The sequence below is a fragment of the Neodiprion virginianus genome, chromosome 1 (genome assembly GCF_021901495.1).
Source record: "Neodiprion virginianus isolate iyNeoVirg1 chromosome 1, iyNeoVirg1.1, whole genome shotgun sequence".
NCBI classification, from domain to species: domain Eukaryota; kingdom Metazoa; phylum Arthropoda; class Insecta; order Hymenoptera; family Diprionidae; genus Neodiprion; species Neodiprion virginianus.
In genome coordinates, this window is record NC_060877.1 from 3,057,326 (window position 1) to 3,063,478 (window position 6,153).

General features: G+C 44.2%; 1 protein-coding gene across 1 annotated transcript in view; it reads left to right on the forward strand.

Annotated features, from left to right (window-relative positions):
* LOC124307589 (homeotic protein ultrabithorax-like) overlaps window positions 1–4,685 on the forward strand; it is a 119,012-nt gene extending 114,327 nt beyond the window's left edge. The window contains exon 5 of the mRNA XM_046769639.1: window positions 4,618–4,685. The gene's annotated coding sequence lies outside the window, so the exon portion shown is untranslated. The remainder of the gene's footprint in view (window positions 1–4,617) is intronic.
* Window positions 4,686–6,153: the final 1,468 nt, after the last annotated feature.

Here is a 6,153-nt window from a genome sequence, read left to right on the forward strand (position 1 = left end):
TGCGCGACCTCATCTGATGTACAAGGAGAGTTATTACAACGCGCAATATAAGATCTACGAATCGTGTCGTAAGGGTGGGATGGGGCGGGGAGGGGGAGGCATTCTCGCGAGTACGATCAGCGTGTGCGATGACTACTCATTATCGCGCGCAATCGCTCTGCCTGCAGGGCGCCAAGCCAACGATACGTGCAGGTTTCTCCGCGTTTTGTCCCACCGGAAGATCGATCGCCGAGCACGTACCGAGACTCTGTCCATCTCTCGGCTTGTAATCACGCGTACGCGACCAAACGCCATCGCTCGAATGATCAGCGCGCGCGCACGCGCGCTTCGCGGCCACCTTTTGATTGATGGAACCGTTCGCGCGCACGGTCGCGAAACTGCATGTGCATAAATCATGCGACGACAGCTAACGATGGCAAACTCAGCTGATGCCGGAGAATGCGTTTAGGCTAACATCGATTAGGGTATTTTGATGCGACGTAGACAATAACAGGCAGAGGGATTGTGTTCCCTAACCATTTCTGGTCCCAGGTTAAGGTCGAAAAATTACCTCTGGATTTTCAGCTATCTTCCTGTAATAATGCTCTCGAACATATTGAACAGCGGTACAAATCGGGGCTATTTTCTTCCCACGATAACGAAGATGAACCGGTTGAGTATGTAATCTGTTTTTATTCAACAGTCGGGGCGATGTGTAATACGCGGAATAATGGTTTTGGATGGTAATTATTAGTGATACGGTGGTGATTATTCGTATAATTGACCGAACGGTATTAAATTTATGCTAATAGTTTAGTTTCATTAATTATTCGGTAATTTCGGCACACGTGTCAGTGTTAAATAAAATATATTAACGCGCGGCCTCCGCACGGGAACATTACGCCCCGCGGTAATGCAGTGCACCGTGCATAGATATAGTAGGTATAGTATATACACAGTTCCATACAGCGCGACAAAATTTCTACACACCACGTGTATCCCAGGCTGTAAACACATGCTCGTCGAGCAGAGTCCAACCCCTTTATTCTCACTCGTCGTTGTCTACCAGCGAGTGAATGATGGAGCGTACAGAGCTTTTTTGGTCGAGATTCAACGACCGTGATTACGCAATTAAGGAACCAAAAATTTCCAACTGCTAATTGAAATTTTAATTAAGAATTATACACTCGAGCAGTTCGAGGGAATAATCATCCGAATTGCGATCTGCGATTGGAGCTTCGAATAGCTTCGCTGAACTTCTCGAACGTATCGTTAAAATTTTTCCAGCAATAAAACGGAGATTCACGGCTGACTGAATTTTAGGTCATCGCGTGGCATCGCGATGCATTGGACCGATCGTATATTTGTATACGTATAACGTAAATAAGTACAGAGACAGATGAATCCGGCCATACAGCATTGCACTTGGCAAATAATATTCTTTCTTACGTACGAATGCCAAGGCAATACACGCCTAACTTTTGAAAAGAACCAGAGAAGCGCATACGTCTACAGAGATTTAGATCTTGGCCGGTATTCAAACGATTCGAAGGCGAGAGAGTCCGTCAGAAGAAGACTCTTAATATATACCCGGCACCGAAACCCGCAAAAGTTATACCAATTATTTGCAAAGCGAATAATAATTCACAGCCTCCAGCCAACGTCTATTTCCTCGCATTCGAATTACCCAAATCTATTACAAAACCTGCAACTGCCCGAGGGATGTAAAGCTGAATTAGCATCGATTCGATCGTCGTTTTCTCATTCTCTTCGTTATTCTCCTGTAAGCTTGCCAGGGGTTGAAGATCCAGAGGGTGGTTGTACACGGTGTATAGGTATCTTTAGCGACAAGGGGGTTTAGTTTGTCTTTTTTTTTCTTCATTTTTTCATTTCTTTTTTTTTTTATCTCGTCCACAAGACTCGGTAAGGTGGTTAGGAAGTGGAGGTTGGGGGTGGTTGAGGGGGGGGGGGGGGGGGGGGAGAGGAGGGTTTGGTTGGTGTGTTATCTGGTCGGCGGACGGCCGAGCGAGTATCACATAAATATTAGGCTCCTCGTTAATGCCTTGGGTAGCTACTGGCGTTGCGTTTCGCAGTAAGTAAATTATGCGATATGAAATTATTAGCACCATTAAAGAAATTTATACTTTTTGCCATACCCCCTTGCAAGCTGTGACGATTTTTCTATTTTATCTGCAGGCGAGGTTGCTTGCTTGCCTCTCGAGTTCCGATATCAAGTACCGACGCCTCCCCTTCAACCCCACCTCCCGTCTTTCCTCACCGCAATCTGTACCGGCCGCCCCCCCCCCCCTCCCCCAGCTCTTCTCTTCTTCCTTCGACGCCGCCCCCCTTCCGCCGCTCGAATGCGCGTTCTTAATGTATTTGCAAGAGCCAATTCCACTCGTTATCCGACACGTGATCAATGGTTACGGCATTTTCATTCGGAATCTTGCCGTCATTTGCGGGGACCGACAGGCGGGGGATGTAACTTCGCCAAAAATAAGCGCGGGTGGCTCGTCGTTGTACCGCGAGCTCTGGAGTAGAAACTTCACGCTACTCGCTTACTTACTCAATTACTTACCATGGCCAGGCGCGGGTTCGTGAATGAAAACTTTAAAGAACAGTTACTGTCACATGCAATTACCACTGCGGTAGCATCGTGTAATACCTAGCGACGCCAAGTAGTTAAACCCGTTCGCAACTAAACGTCTCTATATGCTTGATACAATCATCTTGCAGAGTGAGCAGTTCAGCGGTTGTGTTCCTATGAGAAGATCGATAAATTTTGTAGAAATAAATCACACCACTCACACTCTTCCATTCACGCGGTCAGAAATATAATCTGCTCATCGTTTCTCATAATCACACGCAACTCGGTATATTTATACCTGTACATACACTTGCATGTGTACCTAAAACTCGAAGATAAAACACTACCACCCGTACCATCGCACATCAGGTTTTGCATACAGAGTGCCTGATTTATGGTTCAGAAAGCTATCAGAAGCTCGTACCGCATAATTCTGCATCGCGACTAAACGCATATATGAGCTAAAATTATCCTCTACACAAGAGAGTCGTGCTCGGTGAAAAAGTCGCGCGCGTAGGAAGGTGAGTTTGAATTTCTCATCATCGAGCACTAAGGTAAGTGTACCCAGTTTATTGACCCGTTTATACCCAATAATTGACCCAATTATTTTACAAAATAATAAATTGTCGGCATAAATTGTGAATTTCTCGATGAATAAAACCAACTGCCAGAGGGTTGGGTACTATAAATTTATTTTTTGGTTTTATTGGAACTAAGGATCAAACAGATGCAACCAAAGAAGGTCAATAAATGGGACAGGGTCAATGACTGGTACGCTCACATTACACCCGATACTCGCGATTCCAACCCTGAACAGTAGGGCGACAGAATGACAAGCTTGCAAGGAGTTCTATCATTTTTCTATACAACGACACGATTTTCATTCAGTCTGCGGTTATACCACATACAGCTCATTATCCAACAGTGAGAAAAAAAATTATACGAATATATTTGTTTTTCTCACTGTTTTTCTAACTAAATTATATATTTTTCGAATAGAAAGCATTTAAGGTTCGTCTATCAAGGGGCCAAATTATACCGCAGCCCCCTCCACTACTCCCTTCATACCCATACTTCTCGGATCCCAGTTCAACAAACACACACGCGGTACCCCGACTCGAGACGAATGCATCATGGATGGCGGTGCTGGATGCTGGAGTTGGTTCGGGGTTGCGCAACCGCGGGTTTTAATCTTGGCGCGGACTGTAGGCTACATTCTTGCGCCGCGGGCAAATAAAAGAGGAATACAAACCGTACCGATGTGAGCATATGTGAGTGCAGTGTGCGCACCTCTCTCTGTGTTCGTGTCTGTGTGCGAGTGGTGCGCGTGTGTGTAAAACGAACGAACGAACGGAATAAAAGGAGCAACAAAATCCGCGGCGGGGCCCCGACGAAGACAACATTATTACGGAGCGCTGCCGGCCATTGCTCATGCTCGGTTCTCCCTCCTCCCGTTGCCCCGTTTCATCCAGTCCCACCCTCGCCCCCGCCGCCGCCGCCCCCCTGTTACCACGCGTACATATTCGCGTGCATACACACGTATTACTCCAACACTTGACGAGGCACTCGCCCTTGCGCCATCGACAATAATTGAGTCCGCTCGAGTATGGAGGAGGGATATGTAACGAGATGGAAGGAGAGAGGGAGAGAGGGAGAGAGGGAGAGAGTCTGCCCAGGACAAGAGAGAAAGAGGCCTGCAGTGGTCCATTAATTATCACCGATTCCCCGATTCCCATGTCCGTGTCACACCGCGGTTCGCTGCTTTCACGTGTATACATACACATGCATACGTGCTGGTTGCGTTCGTACAGAAGCAAAATCACGTGTGAATATGGGTGCACGTATGTATGCCTTCTGAATTAAAAATATGGCCGCCACTGACCCAGAGAATCGAGCGAATGAACGAATGAACGATGGAGAGTATAGAGGGTGGGTTAATTAATCGGTGAAAAAATAACGTACAACCTGCAGTCGAATGACTCCGGATGTGTGTGTGTAGGTAGCGAGTAACGAGTGAGTAACGGATTTCCAATTTTGTCAATTTATTTCAGCGTTATTCACTCGATTTCGGACAGCGCTGATGATGATGCTGCGGCGATAATTAATTCGGGATTAAGTGAAGGAAAGTTGATGGAAAGAATTCAAGAAAGTTATACAACTGGTAGAAATACATATACACGTACCAGGGTGTATACGAAAACCGGAAAAAGAAATCCAGGGTTTTTCCCAAATTTCACGGTGAAAAATATTTTTTTCCACGGGCACCTTGACGTATATTACCGGTATTACTTTACATATTTCTGTTACTTTGCGAAATATATCGAAGGAATGACAAACCTTTCATTTATTTTTATAACACCGTACTTCGGTCTTCGTGAATGTTGTTCGTAGCTTACAAAATATGAAATGTTCAAGGTTTTTAGCGGATACGGCCTTATATCATTCATAAATCTGACAAATAAAAATATACTTTCGTGCTGAACGAGCGTATTCACCAAATGTAAGATCCGTTACCTTTATTCATTTTTTAGGCTAATTATAATATAGATATGCCTTTTGAATACTTTTATAGCGAATGCCGTGAAAAGAAAAAACTACATGTCCTTTTACCATCAAACTCGTCTTTTTTCATTTTAGATACCCGATATTATTATACAATGTCAACGAAGCAGAATGGGAACAAATGTTCCTAAAAAAAATATGAATTATGCACTAATTGTGTAAAAAAAAAAAATTTATATTATTATCCCAGAGTACCAGAAAAATCAACTGTTTTTCCCGACTTTTTTCCGGTACTCACGGTATTCTGTGTCCCTATAAATGTACGGCGGATTACCTGGAACACCGTTTTGATGAAATAAAAAATTCGTCATGTTTCGCGAATTAAATTTGCATTAAAAAAAACATCACTTTTCGACATTCACACAACTGTTCCATGGTTCAAAATACTCGATGTACCCATAAATTTTATATCGCACACTCAGCATGCAGTACTTTTGTTTCTTTTCTTTTAGTAGCTATTAAAATTGATTAAAACGCACAAAGATCCGAATGACTTATTAGAAAAGTCTTAAATCCACAAATTGTATATTCATGCGGGTGCGAAATTCTGACAAGGAGAAAAATTGTCACGCAAGTATTGCAGTATCGATGTCCAAACTGAGGAATTGGAGCAATTTACCATCAATGGAACAAGCTGAGGGTCGTAATGAAGAAAAAGAAAGTTAACCATGTTTTAGTACCCGAGATCGGAGGAGCAACCGGATGAGGACCTGGAGCTGGAGGATACACGTACACGTGTGATACGAATTCGTTGAGGGTGGATAGGCGGTGGTGGTGGTGTAAGTAAAATGAAAAAAGAAAAAGGGAGAGAAAAAAACAAGAGAACAAGAACGAGAGCTCGGCGAAGGAGCATGGCTCGACTATCTAGAGGGGCTAGAGGAAAGTGGCGGAGACGTTACAATGGAGTTGGCACGCTCTGCGGTCATAGAATCATGGCTGTCTATTCAATGAGGTTGAAAATGGGCTTCTCCTTCAGATATCTCTACCGGAATTCTGTAAAGGGCTGAGTTATTCTCCGGCGTATA